Source organism: Pristiophorus japonicus, chromosome 6 (assembly GCF_044704955.1).
Source record: "Pristiophorus japonicus isolate sPriJap1 chromosome 6, sPriJap1.hap1, whole genome shotgun sequence".
NCBI classification, from domain to species: domain Eukaryota; kingdom Metazoa; phylum Chordata; class Chondrichthyes; family Pristiophoridae; genus Pristiophorus; species Pristiophorus japonicus.
Genome location: NC_091982.1, coordinates 63,969,119 through 63,986,609, shown reverse-complemented (window position 1 = coordinate 63,986,609; position 17,491 = coordinate 63,969,119).

Here is a 17,491-nt window from a genome sequence, read left to right as displayed (position 1 = left end):
TCAACCCTATGGTCAGTCACAGATTCCCCCTATGGTCAGTTACTGATTCCACCTTTGGTCAGTTACTGATTGCCCCTATGGTCAGTTGCTGATTCCCCTATGGTCAGTTACTGATTCCCCTATGGTCAGTTACTGATTCCCACTATGGTCAGTTACTGATTCCCGCTATGGTCAGTTATTGATTCTCCCGATGGTCAGTTACTCATTCTCCCCATGGTCAGTATGGTCAGTTACTGATTCCCCCTGTGGTCAGTTACTGATTCTCCCTATGGTCAGTTATTCTTTCTCCCTATGGTCAGTTACTGATTCCCCCTATGTTCAGTTACTGATTCTCCCTATGCTCAGTTATTGATTTCCCCAGAAGATCAGTTGCTGATTCCTCCCTATGGTCAGTTACTGATTCCCCCGTATGTTAAGTTACTGATTGCCCCCTCTGGTCAGTTACTGATTCCCCCTATGGTCAGTTATTGATTCCACCCTATGGTCAGTTACTGATTCCCCACTATGGCCAGTTACTGATTTGCCCCTATGATCAGTTTACCAACTATGGTCAGTTACTGATTCTCCCAATATCAGTTACTGATTCCCCACTATGGTCAGTCACTGATTCCCCCTATGATCAGTTACTGATTTCCCATTTTGCCAGTTACTGATTCCCACTATGGTCAGTTACTGATTCCCTCTATGGCCAGTTACTGATTCTCCCTGTGGTCATTTTCTGATTTTCCTATGGTCAGTTACTGATTCCCCCCTATGGTCAGTTACTGATTCCCCCTATGGTCAGTTAATGATTCCACCTATGGTCAGTCACTGATTCCCCACTATGGCCAGTTACTGATTTGCCCCTATGGTCAGTTTTCCAACTCAGGTTAGTTACTGATTCCCCCTATGGTCAGTTACTGATTCCCCGTTTTGTTAGTTACTGATTCCCCCTATGATCAGTTACCGATTCCCCCCTATCGTCAGTTATTGATCCCTCCCTATGGTCAGTTAGAGATTCCCACTATGGTCAAATACTGATTCCCACTATGGTCAGTTACTGATTCTTCCTGTGGTCAGTTACTCATTCTCGCCACGGTCAGTTACTGATTCCCCCTATGTTCAGTTTCTGATTCCCCCTATGGTCAGTTATTGATTCCACCCGAAGATCAGTTACTGATTCCTCCTATGGTCAGTTGCTGATTAAACCCTATGGTCAGTTACTAATTGCCCCCTATGGTCAGTTACTGATTCCCCCTATGGTCAGTTACTGATTCGACCGTGTGGTCAGTCACAGATTCCCCTTATGGTCAGTTACTGATTCCACCTTTGGTCAGTTATTGATTGCCCCCTATAGTCAGTTGCTGATTCCCCCTATGGTCAGTTACTGATTCCCCTATGGTCAGTTATTGATCCACCCCTATGGTCAGTTACTGATTCCCATGATGGTCAGTTACTGATTCCCGCTATGGTCAGTTACTGATTCTCCCCATGGTCAGTATGGTCAGTTACTGATTCCCCCTGTGGTCAGTTACTGATTCTCCCTCTGGTCAGTTACTCGTTCTCCTTATGGTCAATTACTGATTCCCCCTATATTCAGTTTCTGATTCCCCTCTGGTCAGTTATTGATTTCCCCCTCAGATCAGTTACTGATTCCCCCTATGGTCAGTCACTGATTCCCCACTATGGCCAGTTACTGATTTGCTCCTATGGTCAGTTTACCAACTATGGTCAGTTACTGATTCTCCCTATGGTCAGCTACTGATTCCCCACTATGGTCAGTCACTGATTCCCCCTATGATCAGTTACTGATTCCCCATTTTGTCAGTTACTGATTCCCACTATGGTCTGTTACTGATTCCCACTATGGTCATTTACTGATTCTCCCTGTGGTCATTTTCTGATTCCCCTATGGTCAGTTATTGATTCCATCCTAAGATCAGTTACTGATTCACACCTGTGGTCAGTTACTGATTCGCCCTATGGTCAGTTATTGATTCCCCCATGGTCAGTTACTGATTCCACCCTATGGTCAGTAATTGATTCCCCCCCTAAGGTCAGTTACTGATTCCCCACTACGGTCAGCCACTGAATCCCCCTATGGTCACTTACTGATTCCCTGTTTTGTCAGTTACTGATTCCCCCTATGGTCAGTTACTGATTCCCCCCTCTGGTCAGTTATTGATCCCCCCCTATGGTCAGTTAGAGATTCCCACTATGGTCAGTTACTGATTCCCCCTATGGTCAGTCACTGATTCCCCACTATGGCCAGTTACTGATTTGCCCTCTGGTCAGTTTGCCAATTATGGTCAGTTACAGATTCTCCTGATGGTCATTTACTGATTTCCTATGGTCAGATATTGATTCCCCCTATGGTCATTTTCTTATTCTCACTATGGTCAGTTACTCATTCCCCCTATGGTCAGTTACTGATTCTCCCTATGGTCAGTTTTTGATTCTTGCTATGTTTAGTTTCTGATTCCCTCTGTGGTCAGTTGCTGATTCCCCCTATGGTCGGTTACTGATTCTTCCTGTGGTCAGTTCATGATTCCTCCTATGGTCAGTTCCTGATTCAACCCTATGGTCAGTCACAGATTCCCCGATGATCAGTTACTGATTCCACCTTTGGTCAATTACTGATTGCACCCTATGGTTAGTTGCTGATTCCCCCTATGGTCAGTTACTGATTCCCCTATGGTCAGTTATTGATCCACCCCTATGGTCAGTTACTGATTCCCACTATTGTCAGTTACTGATTCCCCCTCTGGTCAGTTATTGATCCCCCCCTATGGTCAGTTAGAGATTCCCACTATGGTCAGTTACTGATTCCCCCTATGGTCAGTCACTGATTCCCCACTATGGCCAGTAACTGATTTGCCCTATGATCAGTTTGCCACTTATGGTCAGTTACAGGTTGTCCTGATGGTCAGTTACTGATTCCCTATGGTCAGATATTGATTCCCCCAATGGTCATTTTCTTATTCTCACTATGGTCAGTTACTCATTCCCCCTATGGTCAGTTACTGATTCTCCCTATGGTCAGTTTTTGATTATTGCTATGTTTAGTTACTGATTCCCTCTGTGGTCAGTTGCTGATTCCACCTATGGTCGGTTACTGATTCTCCCTCTGGTCACTTACTGATTCCTCCTATGGTCAGTTGTTGATTCAACCCTATGGTCAGTCACAGATTCCCCCTATGGTCAGTTACTGATTCCACCTTTGGTCAGTTACTGATTGCCCCCTATGGTCAGTTGCTGATTCCCCCTATGGTCAGTTACTGATTCCCCTATGGTCAGTTATTGATCCACCCCTATGGTCAGTTACTGATTCCCACTATGGTCAGTTACTGATTCCCGCTATGGTCAGTTACTGATTCCCCCAATGGTCAGTTCCTCATTCTCCCCATGGTCAGTATGGTCAGCTACTGATTCCCCCTGTGGTCAGTTACTGATTCCCCATTTTGTCAGTTACTGATTTCCACTATGGTCAGTTACTGATTCCCCTCTCTGGTCATTTATTGATCCCCCCCCTATGGTCGGTTAGAGATTCCCACTATGGTCAGTTACTGATTCCCACTATGGTCAGTTACTGATTCTTCCTGTGCTCAGTTACTCATTCTCGCCATGGTCAGTTACTGATTCCCCCTATGTTCAGTTACTGATTCCTCCTATGGTCAATTGCTGATTAAACCCGAAAGTCAGTTATTGATCCACCCCTATGGTCAGTTACTGATTCCCACTATGGCCAGTTGCTGATTCCCCCTATGGTCAGTTACTGATTCCCACTATGGCCAGTTACTGATTCCCGCTATGGTCAGTTACTGATTCTCTCTATGGTCAGTATGGTCAGTTACTGATTCCCCCTGTGGTCAGTTACTTATTCTCCCTATGGTCAGTTACTCGTTCTCCTTATGGTCAATTACTGATTCCCCCTATATTCAGTTTCTGATTCCCCTCTGGTCAGTTATTGATTTCCCCCTCAGATCAGTTCCTGATTCCTCCCTATGGTCAGTTATTGATTCCCCCCAATGGTCAGTTACTGATTCCCCCTATGGTCAGTCACTGATTCCCCACTATGGCCAGTTACTGATTTGCTCCTATGGTCAGTTTACCAACTATGGTCAGTTACTGATTCCCCACTATGGTCAGTCACTGATTCCCCCTATGATCAGTTACTGATTCTCCATTTTGTCAGTTACTGATTCCCACTATGGTCAGTCACTGATTCCCACTATGGTCATTTACTGATTCTCCCTGTGGTCATTTTCTGATTCCCACTATGGTCATTTACTGATTCTCCCTGTGGTCATTTTCTGATTCCCCTATGGTCAGTTATTGATTCCACCCTAAGATCAGTTACTGATTCCCACCTATGGTCAGTTACTGATTCGCCCTATGGTCAGTTATTGATTCCTCCATGGTCAGTTACTGATTCCACCCTATGGTCAGTTATTGATTCCCCCCGATGGTCAGTTACTGATTCCCCACTATGGTCAGCCACTGATTCCCCCTATGGTCACTTACTGATTCCCCGTTTTGTCAGTTACTGATTCCCCCTATGGTCAGTTACTGATTCCCCCCTCTGGTCAGTTATTGATCCCCCCCTATGGTCAGTTAGAGATTCCCACTGTGGTCAGTTACTCATTCCCCCTATGGTCAGTCACTGATTTTCCCTATCGTCAGTTTTTGATTCTTGCTATGTTTAGTTACTGATTCCCTCTGTGGTCAGTTGCTGATTCCCCCTATGGTCGGTTACTGATTCTCCCTGTGGTCAGTTCAATTTCCTCCTAGGGTCAGTTCCTGATTCAACCCTATGGTCAGTCACAGATTCCCCGATGATCAGTTACTGATTCCACCATTGGTCAGTTACTGATTGCACCCTATGGTCAGTTGCTGATTTCCCCTATGGTCAGTTACTGATTCCCCTATGGTCAGTTATTGATACACCCCTATGGTCAGTTACTGAATCCCACTATTGTCAGTTACTGATTCCCCCCTCTGGTCAGTTATTGATCCCCCCCTATGGTCAGTCACTGATTCCCCACTATGGCCAGTTACTGATTTGCCCTCTGGTCAGTTTGCCACTTATGGTCAGTTACAGATTCTCCTGATGGTCAGTTACTGATTCCCTATGGTCAGATATTGATTCCCCCAATGGTCATTTTGATATTCTCACTATGGTCAGTTACTCATTCCCCCTATGGTCAGTTACTGATTCTCCCTATGGTCAGTTTTTGATTATTGCTATGTTTAGTTACTGATTCCCTCTGTGGTCAGTTGCTGATTCCACCTATGGTCGGTTACTGATTCTCCCTCTGGTCAGTTACTAATTCCTCCTATGGTCAGTTGTTGATTCAACCCTATGGTCAGTCACAGATTCCCCCTATGGTCAGTTACTGATTCCACCTTTGGTCAGTTACTGATTGCCCCCTATGGTCAGTTGCTGATTCCCCCTATGGTCAGTTACTGATTCCCCTATGGTCAGTTATTGATCCACCCCTATGGTCAGTTACTGATTCCCACTATGGTCAGTTACTGATTCCCGCTATGGTCAGTTACTGATTCTCCCTATGGTCAGTTACTGATTTGCCCCTATGGTCAGTATGGTCAGCTATTGATTCCCCCTGTGGTCAGTTACTGATTCTCCCTATGGTCAGTTACTCTTTCTCCCTATGGTCAGTTACTGATTCCCCCTATGTTCAGTTACTGATTGCCCCCTATGGCCAGTTACTGATTCCCCCCTATGGTCAGTTATTGATTCCCCCCTATGGTGAGTTACTGATTCCCCCTATGGTCAGTCACTGATTCCCCACTATGGCCAGTTACTGATTTGCCCCTATGGTCAGTTTGCCAACTATGGTCAGTCACTGATTCTCCCTATGGTCAGTTACTGATTCCCTATGGTCAGATATTGATTTCCCCTATGGTCATTTTCTTATTCTCACTATGGTCAGTTACTCATTCCCCCTATGGTTAGTCACAGATTCCCACTATGGTCAGTTACTGATTCCACCTTTGGTCAGTTACTGATTGCCCCCTATGGTCAGTTGCTGATTTCCCCTCTGGTCAGTTATTGATTCCCCTATGGTCAGTTATTGATCCACCCCTCTGGTCAGTTACTGATTTCCACTATGGTCAGTTACTGATTCCCGCTATGGTCAGTTACTGATTCTCCCTATGGTCATTTACTCATTCTCCCCATGGTCAGTATGGTCAGTTACTGATTCCCCCTGTGGTCAGTTACTGATTCTCCCTATGGTCAGTTACTCTTTCTCCCTATGGTCAGTTACTGATTCCCCCTATGGTCAGTTACTGATTCGACCGTGTGGTCAGTCACAGATTCCCCTTATGGTCAGTTACTGATTCCAAATTTGGTCAGTTATTGATTGCCTCCTATAGACAGTTGCTGATTGCCCCTATGGTCAGTTGCTGATTCCCCTATGGTCAGTTACTGATTCCCCCCTATGGTCAGTTATTGATTCCCCCCCCCTATCGTCAGTCACTGATTCCCCACTATGGCCAGTTACTGATTTGCTCCTATGGTCAGTTTACCAACTATGGTCAGTTACTGATTCTCACTATGGTCAGTTACTGATTCCCCCTATGGTCAGTTACTGATTCCCCCTATGGTCAGTTACTGATTCGACCGTGTGGTCAGTCACAGATTCCCCTTATGGTCAGTTACTGATTCCAAATTTGGTCAGTTATTGATTGCCTCCTATAGACAGTTGCTGATTTCCCCTATGGTCAGTTGCTGATTCCCCTATGGTCAGTTACTGATTCCCCCCTATGGTCAGTTATTGATTCCCCCCCCCTATCGTCAGTCACTGATTCCCCACTATGGCCAGTTAGAGATTCCCACTATGGTCAGTTATTGATTCCCCCTATGGTCACTTACTGATTCCCCGTTTTGTCAGTTACTGATTCCCCCTATGGTCAGTTACTGATTCCTCCCTCTGGTCAGTTATTGATCCCCCCTATGGTCAGTTAGAGATTCCCAGTATGGTCAGTTACTGATTCCCCCTATGGTCAGTCAATGATTCCCCACTATGGCCAGTTACTGATTTGCCCTATGGTCAGTTTGCCACTTATGGTCAGTTACAGATTCTCCTGAAGGTCAGTTACTGATTCCCTATGGTCAGATATTGATTCCCCCAATGGTCATTTTGATATTCTCACTATGGTCAGTTACTCATTCCCCCTATGGTCAGTTACTGATTCTCCCTATGGTCAGTTTTTGATTATTGCTATGTTTAGTTACTGATTCCCTCTGTGGTCAGTTGCTGATTCCACCTATGGTCGGTTACTGATTCTCCCTATGGTCAGTTACTGATTCCTCCGATGGTCAGTTACTGATTCAACCCTATGGTCAGTCACAGATTCCCCCTATGGTCAGTTACTGATTCCACCTTTGGTCAGTTACTGATTGCCCCTATGGTCAGTTGCTGATTCCCACTATGGTCAGTTACTGATTCCCGCTATGGTCAGTTATTGATTCTCCCGATGGTCAGTTAATCATTCTCCCCATGGTCAGTATGGTCAGTTACTGATTCCCCCTGTGGTCAGTTACTGATTCTCCCTATGGTCAGTTACTCTTTCTCCCTATGGTCAGTTACTGATTCCCCCTATGTTCAGTTACTGATTCTCCCTATGGTCAGTTATTCTTTCTCCCTATGGTCAGTTACTGATTCCCCCTATGTTCAGTTACTGATTCTCCCTATGCTCAGTTATTGATTTCCCCAGAAGATCAGTTGCTGATTCCTCCCTATGGTCAGTTACTGATTCCCCCGTATGTTAAGTTACTGATTGCCCCCTCTGGTCAGTTACTGATTCCCCCTATGGTCAGTTATTGATTCCACCCTATGGTCAGTTACTGATTCCCCACTATGGCCAGTTACTGATTTGCCCCTATGATCAGTTTACCAACTATGGTCAGTTACTGATTCTCCCAATATCAGTTACTGATTCCCCACTATGGTCAGTCACTGATTCCCCCTATGATCAGTTACTGATTTCCCATTTTGCCAGTTACTGATTCCTACTATGGTCAGTTACTGATTCCCTCTATGGCCAGTTACTGATTCTCCCTGTGGTCATTTTCTGATTTTCCTATGGTCAGTTACTGATTCCCCCCTATGGTCAGTTACTGATTCCCCCTATGGTCAGTTAATGATTCCACCTATGGTCAGTCACTGATTCCCCACTATGGCCAGTTACTGATTTGCCCCTATGGTCAGTTTTCCAACTCAGGTTAGTTACTGATTCCCCCTATGGTCAGTTACTGATTCCCCGTTTTGTTAGTTACTGATTCCCCCTATGATCAGTTACCGATTCCCCCCTATCGTCAGTTATTGATCCCTCCCTATGGTCAGTTAGAGATTCCCACTATGGTCAAATACTGATTCCCACTATGGTCAGTTACTGATTCTTCCTGTGGTCAGTTACTCATTCTCGCCACGGTCAGTTACTGATTCCCCCTATGTTCAGTTTCTGATTCCCCCTATGGTCAGTTATTGATTCCACCCGAAGATCTGTTACTGATTCCTCCTATGGTCAGTTGCTGATTAAACCCTATGGTCAGTTACTGATTGCCCCCGATGGTCAGTTACTGATTCCCCCTATGGTCAGTTACTGATTCGACCGTGTGGTCAGTCACAGATTCCCCTTATGGTCAGTTACTGATTCCACCTTTGGTCAGTTATTGATTGCCCCCTATAGTCAGTTGCTGATTCCCCCTATGGTCAGTTACTGATTCCCCTATGGTCAGTTATTGATCCACCCCTATGGTCAGTTACTGATTCCCACGATGGTCAGTTACTGATTCCCGCTATGGTCAGTTACTGATTCTCCCCATGGTCAGTATGGTCAGTTACTGATTCCCCCTGTGGTCAGTTACTGATTCTCCCTCTGGTCAGTTACTCGTTCTCCTTATGGTCAATTACTGATTCCCCCTATATTCAGTTTCTGATTCCCCTCTGGTCAGTTATTGATTTCCCCCTCAGATCAGTTACTGATTCCCCCTATGGTCAGTCACTGATTCCCCACTATGGCCAGTTACTGATTTGCTCTATGGTCAGTTTACCAACTATGGTCAGTTACTGATTCTCCCTATGGTCAGCTACTGATTCCCCACTATGGTCAGTCACTGATTCCCCCTATGATCAGTTACTGATTCCCCATTTTGTCAGTTACTGATTCCCACTATGGTCTGTTACTGATTCCCACTATGGTCATTTACTGATTCTCCCTGTGGTCATTTTCTGATTCCCCTATGGTCAGTTATTGATTCCATCCTAAGATCAGTTACTGATTCACACCTATGGTCAGTTACTGATTCGCCCTATGGTCAGTTATTGATTCCCCCATGGTCAGTTACTGATTCCACCCTATGGTCAGTAATTGATTCCCCCCCTAAGGTCAGTTACTGATTCCCCACTACGGTCAGCCACTGAATCCCCCTATGGTCACTTACTGATTCCCTGTTTTGTCAGTTACTGATTCCCCCTATGGTCAGTTACTGATTCCCCCCTCTGGTCAGTTATTGATCCCCCCCTATGGTCAGTTAGAGATTCCCACTATGGTCAGTTACTGATTCCCCCTATGGTCAGTCACTGATTCCCCACTATGGCCAGTTACTGATTTGCCCTATGGTCAGTTTGCCAATTATGGTCAGTTACAGATTCTCCTGATGGTCATTTACTGATTCCCTATGGTCAGATATTGATTCCCCCTATGGTCATTTTCTTATTCTCACTATGGTCAGTTACTCATTCCCCCTATGGTCAGTTACTGATTTTCCCTATGGTCAGTTTTTGATTCTTGCTATGTTTAGTTTCTGATTCCCTCTGTGGTCAGTTGCTGATTCCCCCTATGGTCGGTTACTGATTCTTCCTGTGGTCAGTTCATGATTCCTCCTATGGTCAGTTCGTGATTCAACCCTATGGTCAGTCACAGATTCCCCGATGATCAGTTACTGATTCCAACTTTGGTCAATTACTGATTGCACCCTATGGTTAGTTGCTGATTCCCCCTATGGTCAGTTACTGATTCCCCTATGGTCAGTTATTGATCCACCCCTATGGTCAGTTACTGATTCCCACTATTGTCAGTTACTGATTCCCCCTCTGGTCAGTTATTGATCCCCCCCTATGGTCAGTTAGAGATTCCCACTATGGTCAGTTACTGATTCCCCCTATGGTCAGTCAATGATTCCCCACTATGGCCAGTAACTGATTTGCCCTATGATCAGTTTGCCACTTATGGTCAGTTACAGGTTGTCCTGATGGTCAGTTACTGATTCCCTATGGTCAGATATTGATTCCCCCAATGGTCATTTTCTTATTCTCACTATGGTCAGTTACTCATTCCCCCTATGGTCAGTTACTGATTCTCCCTATGGTCAGTTTTTGATTATTGCTATGTTTAGTTACTGATTCCCTCTGTGGTCAGTTGCTGATTCCACCTATGGTCGGTTACTGATTCTCCCTCTGGTCAGTTACTAATTCCTCCTATGGTCAGTTGTTGATTCAACCCTATGGTCAGTCACAGATTCCCCCTATGGTCAGTTACTGATTCCACCTTTGGTCAGTTACTGATTGCCCCCTATGGTCAGTTGCTGATTCCCCCTATGGTCAGTTACTGATTCCCCTATGGTCAGTTATTGATCCACCCCTATGGTCAGTTACTGATTCCCACTATGGTCAGTTACTGATTCCCGCTATGGTCAGTTACTGATTCTCCCTATGGTCAGTTACTGATTTGCCCCTATGGTCAGTATGGTCAGCTATTGATTCCCCCTGTGGTCAGTTACTGATTCTCCCTATGGTCAGTTACTCTTTCTCCCTATGGTCAGTTACTGATTCCCCCTATTTTCAGTTACTGATTGCCCCCTATGGCCAGTTACTGATTCCCCCCTATGGTCAGTTATTGATTCCCCCCTATGGTGAGTTACTGATTCCCCCTATGGTCAGTCACTGATTCCCCACTATGGCCAGTTACTGATTTGCCCCTATGGTCAGTTTGCCAACTATGGTCAGTCACTGATTCTCCCTATGGTCAGTTACTGATTCCCTATGGTCAGATATTGATTTCCCCTATGGTCATTTTCTTATTCTCACTATGGTCAGTTACTCATTCCCCCTATGGTTAGTCACAGATTCCCCCGATGGTCAGTTACTGATTCCACCTTTGGTCAGTTACTGATTGCCCCCTATGGTCAGTTGCTGATTCCCCCTCTGGTCAGTTATTGATTCCCCTATGGTCAGTTATTGATCCACCCCTCTGGTCAGTTACTGATTCCCACTATGGTCAGTTACTGATTCCCGCTATGGTCAGTTACTGATTCTCCCTATGGTCATTTACTCATTCTCCCCATGGTCAGTATGGTCAGTTACTGATTCCCCCTGTGGTCAGTTACTGATTCTCCCTATGGTCAGTTACTCTTTCTCCCTATGGTCAGTTACTGATTCCCCCTATGGTCAGTTACTGATTCGACCGTGTGGTCAGTCACAGATTCCCCTTATGGTCAGTTACTGATTCCAAATTTGGTCAGTTATTGATTGCCTCCTATAGACAGTTGCTGATTGCCCCTATGGTCAGTTGCTGATTCCCCTATGGTCAGTTACTGATTCCCCCCTATGGTCAGTTATTGATTCCCCCCCCTATCGTCAGTCACTGATTCCCCACTATGGCCAGTTAGAGATTCCCACTATGGTCAGTTATTGATTCCCCCTATGGTCACTTACTGATTCCCCGTTTTGTCAGTTACTGATTCCCCCTATGGTCAGTTACTGATTCCTCCCTCTGGTCAGTTGTTGATCTCCCCTATGGTCAGTTAGAGATTCCCAGTATGGTCAGTTACTGATTCCCCCTATGGTCAGTCAATGATTCCCCACGATGGCCATTTACTGATTTGCCCTATGGTCAGTTTGCCACTTATGGTCAGTTACAGATTCTCCTGATGGTCAGTTACTGATTCCCTATGGTCAGATATTGATTCCCCCTATGGTCATTTTGATATTCTCACTATGGTCAGTTACTCATTCCCCCTATGGTCAGTTACTGATTCTCCCTATGGTCAGTTTTTGATTCTTGCTATGTTTAGTTACTGATTTCCTCTGTGGTCAGTTGCTGATTCCCCCTATGGTCGGTTACTGATTCTCCCTATGGTCAGTTACTGATTCCTCCTATGGTCAGTTACTGATTCCCGCTATGGTCAGTTACTGATTCTCCCTATGGTCAGTTACTCATTCTCCCCATGGTCAGTATGGTCAGTTACTGATTCCCCCTGTGGTCAGTTACTGATTCCCCCTAGAGTCAGTTACTCATTCTCCCTATGGTCAGTTACTGATTCCCCCTATGTTCAGTTACAGATTCTCCCTATGCTCAGTTATTGATTTCCCCCGAAGATCAGTTACTGATTCCTCCCGATGGTCAGTTACTGATTCCCCCCTATGGTAAGTTACTGATTGCCCCTATGGTCAGTTACTGATTCCCCCCTATGGTCAATTATTGATTCCACACGATGGTCAGTTACTGATTCCCCCTATGGTCAGTCACTGATTCCCCACTATGGTCAGTTACTGATTCCCCCTATGGTCAGTTACTGATTCGACCGTGTGGTCAGTCACAGATTCCCCTTATGGTCAGTTACTGATTCCAAATTTGGTCAGTTATTGATTGCCTCCTATAGACAGTTGCTGATTGCCCCTATGGTCAGTTGCTGATTCCCCTATGGTCAGTTACTGATTCCCCCCTATGGTCAGTTATTGATTCCCCCCCCTATCGTCAGTCACTGATTCCCCACTATGGCCAGTTAGAGATTCCCACTATGGTCAGTTATTGATTCCCCCTATGGTCACTTACTGATTCCCCGTTTTGTCAGTTACTGATTCCCCCTATGGTCAGTTACTGATTCCTCCCTCTGGTCAGTTGTTGATCTCCCCTATGGTCAGTTAGAGATTCCCAGTATGGTCAGTTACTGATTCCCCCTATGGTCAGTCAATGATTCCCCACGATGGCCATTTACTGATTTGCCCTATGGTCAGTTTGCCACTTATGGTCAGTTACAGATTCTCCTGATGGTCAGTTACTGATTCCCTATGGTCAGATATTGATTCCCCCTATGGTCATTTTGATATTCTCACTATGGTCAGTTACTCATTCCCCCTATGGTCAGTTACTGATTCTCCCTATGGTCAGTTTTTGATTCTTGCTATGTTTAGTTACTGATTTCCTCTGTGGTCAGTTACTGATTCAACCCTATGGTCAGTTACTGATTCCCCTATGGTCAGTTATTGATCCACCCCTATGGTCAGTTACTGATTCCCACTATGGTCAGTTACTGATTCCCGCTATGGTCAGTTACTGATTCTCCCTATGGTCAGTTACTGATTTGCCCCTATGGTCAGTATGGTCAGCTATTGATTCCCCCTGTGGTCAGTTACTGATTCTCCCTATGGTCAGTTACTCTTTCTCCCTATGGTCAGTTACTGATTCCCCCTATTTTCAGTTACTGATTGCCCCCTATGGCCAGTTACTGATTCCCCCCTATGGTCAGTTATTGATTCCCCCCTATGGTGAGTTACTGATTCCCCCTATGGTCAGTCACTGATTCCCCACTATGGCCAGTTACTGATTTGCCCCTATGGTCAGTTTGCCAACTATGGTCAGTCACTGATTCTCCCTATGGTCAGTTACTGATTCCCTATGGTCAGATATTGATTTCCCCTATGGTCATTTTCTTATTCTCACTATGGTCAGTTACTCATTCCCCCTATGGTTAGTCACAGATTCCCCCGATGGTCAGTTACTGATTCCACCTTTGGTCAGTTACTGATTGCCCCCTATGGTCAGTTGCTGATTCCCCCTCTGGTCAGTTATTGATTCCCCTATGGTCAGTTATTGATCCACCCCTCTGGTCAGTTACTGATTCCCACTATGGTCAGTTACTGATTCCCGCTATGGTCAGTTACTGATTCTCCCTATGGTCATTTACTCATTCTCCCCATGGTCAGTATGGTCAGTTACTGATTCCCCCTGTGGTCAGTTACTGATTCTCCCTATGGTCAGTTACTCTTTCTCCCTATGGTCAGTTACTGATTCCCCCTATGGTCAGTTACTGATTCGACCGTGTGGTCAGTCACAGATTCCCCTTATGGTCAGTTACTGATTCCAAATTTGGTCAGTTATTGATTGCCTCCTATAGACAGTTGCTGATTGCCCCTATGGTCAGTTGCTGATTCCCCTATGGTCAGTTACTGATTCCCCCCTATGGTCAGTTATTGATTCCCCCCCCTATCGTCAGTCACTGATTCCCCACTATGGCCAGTTAGAGATTCCCACTATGGTCAGTTATTGATTCCCCCTATGGTCACTTACTGATTCCCCGTTTTGTCAGTTACTGATTCCCCCTATGGTCAGTTACTGATTCCTCCCTCTGGTCAGTTGTTGATCTCCCCTATGGTCAGTTAGAGATTCCCAGTATGGTCAGTTACTGATTCCCCCTATGGTCAGTCAATGATTCCCCACGATGGCCATTTACTGATTTGCCCTATGGTCAGTTTGCCACTTATGGTCAGTTACAGATTCTCCTGATGGTCAGTTACTGATTCCCTATGGTCAGATATTGATTCCCCCTATGGTCATTTTGATATTCTCACTATGGTCAGTTACTCATTCCCCCTATGGTCAGTTACTGATTCTCCCTATGGTCAGTTTTTGATTCTTGCTATGTTTAGTTACTGATTTCCTCTGTGGTCAGTTGCTGATTCCCCCTATGGTCGGTTACTGATTCTCCCTATGGTCAGTTACTGATTCCTCCTATGGTCAGTTACTGATTCCCGCTATGGTCAGTTACTGATTCTCCCTATGGTCAGTTACTCATTCTCCCCATGGTCAGTATGGTCAGTTACTGATTCCCCCTGTGGTCAGTTACTGATTCCCCCTAGAGTCAGTTACTCATTCTCCCTATGGTCAGTTACTGATTCCCCCTATGTTCAGTTACAGATTCTCCCTATGCTCAGTTATTGATTTCCCCCGAAGATCAGTTACTGATTCCTCCCGATGGTCAGTTACTGATTCCCCCCTATGGTAAGTTACTGATTGCCCCTATGGTCAGTTACTGATTCCCCCCTATGGTCAATTATTGATTCCACACGATGGTCAGTTACTGATTCCCCCTATGGTCAGTCACTGATTCCCCACTATGGTCAGTTACTGATTCCCCCTATGGTCAGTTACTGATTCGACCGTGTGGTCAGTCACAGATTCCCCTTATGGTCAGTTACTGATTCCAAATTTGGTCAGTTATTGATTGCCTCCTATAGACAGTTGCTGATTGCCCCTATGGTCAGTTGCTGATTCCCCTATGGTCAGTTACTGATTCCCCCCTATGGTCAGTTATTGATTCCCCCCCCTATCGTCAGTCACTGATTCCCCACTATGGCCAGTTAGAGATTCCCACTATGGTCAGTTATTGATTCCCCCTATGGTCACTTACTGATTCCCCGTTTTGTCAGTTACTGATTCCCCCTATGGTCAGTTACTGATTCTCCCTATGGTCAGTTACTCATTCTCCCCATGGTCAGTATGGTCAGTTACTGATTCCCCCTGTGGTCAGTTACTGATTCCCCCTAGAGTCAGTTACTCATTCTCCCTATGGTCAGTTACTGATTCCCCCTATGTTCAGTTACAGATTCTCCCTATGCTCAGTTATTGATTTCCCCCGAAGATCAGTTACTGATTCCTCCCGATGGTCAGTTACTGATTCCCCCCTATGGTAAGTTACTGATTGCCCCTATGGTCAGTTACTGATTCCCCCCTATGGTCAATTATTGATTCCACACGATGGTCAGTTACTGATTCCCCCTATGGTCAGTCACTGATTCCCCACTATGGCCAGTTACTGATTTGCCCCTATGGTCAGTTTACCAACTATGGTCAGTTACTGATTCTCCCTATGGTCAGTTACTGATTCCCCACTATGGTCAGTCACTGATTCCCCCTATGATCAGTTACTGATTCCCCATTTTGTCAGTTACTGATTCCTACTATGGTCAGTTACTGATTCCCTCTATGGTCAGTTACCGATTCTCCCTGTGGTCATTTTCTGATTTCCCTATGGTCAGTTACTGATTCCCCCCTATGGTCAGTTACTGATTCCCCCTATGGTCTGTTAATGATTCCCCCTATGGTCAATCACTGATTCCCCACTATGGCCAGTTACTGATTTGCCCCTATGGTCAATTTTCCAACTGAGGTCAGTTACTGATTCCCACTATGGTCAGTCACTGTTTCCCCACTATGACCAGTTACTGATTTGCTCCTATGGTCAGTTTACCAACTATGGTCAGTTACTGATTCTCCCTTTGGTCAGTTACTGATTCCCCACTATGGTCAATCACTGATCCCCCTGTGGTCAGATACTGATTCCCCGTTTTATCAGTTACTGATTCCCCCTATGGTCAGTTCCTGATTCCCCCCTATCGTCAGTTATTGATCCCCCCCTATGGTCAGTTTGAGATTCCCACTGTGGTCAGTTACTGATTCCCACTATGGCCAGTTACTGATTCTCCCTGTGGTCAGTTTCTGATTTCCCCCTATGGTCAGTTATTGATTCCACCCTAAGATCAGTTACTGATTCCCACCTATGGTCAATTACTGATTCCCCCTATGGTCAGTTACTGATTTCCCCTATGGTCGGTTACTGATTCTCCCTATAGTCAGTTACTGATTACTCCTTTGGTCAGTTACTGATTCCACTTTTGGTCAGTTACTGATTGCCCCCTATGGTCAGTTACTGTTTCTCCTATGGTCATTTACTAATTCCCCCTATGGTCAGTTACTAATTCCCCCTATGGTCAGTTACTGATTCCCCACTATGGTAAGTTACTGATTCCCACAATGGTCTGTTACTGATTCCCCTCTGGTCAGTAACTGCTTACCCTAAGGTTAGCTACATTCCCACTATGGTCAGTTACTGATTCGCCCTATGGTCAGTTACTGAATCCACATTATGGTCAGTTACTGATTCCCCTCTGGGCAGTTACTGATTTCACCAAGGTTAGCTACATTCCCACGGTGGTCAGACACTGATTACCCCTATGGTCAGTAACATTCCCACTCTGGTCAGTTCCTGATTCCCCTTTGGTCAGTTACTGATTTCCCTAAGGTCAGCTACATTCCCACTATGGTCAGTTACTGATTCCCCTCTGGTCAGTTACTGATTTTACCCTATGTTCAGTTACTGATGTCCCTAATGGTAAGTTACTGATTCCCCCAATGGTCAGTTACTGATTTCCCCCTATGGTCAGTTTAGCCCCTATGGTCAGTTACTGATTTACCCTATGGTCAGTAATGGATTCCCCTATGGTCAGTTATTGATTCCCCCATATGGTCAGTTACTGATTCACACTATGGTTTTTTACTGATTCCGCCTACGGTCAGTTACTAATTCTCCCTATGGTCAATTACTGATTCTCGCTATGGTCAGTTACTGATTCCCCCTATGGTC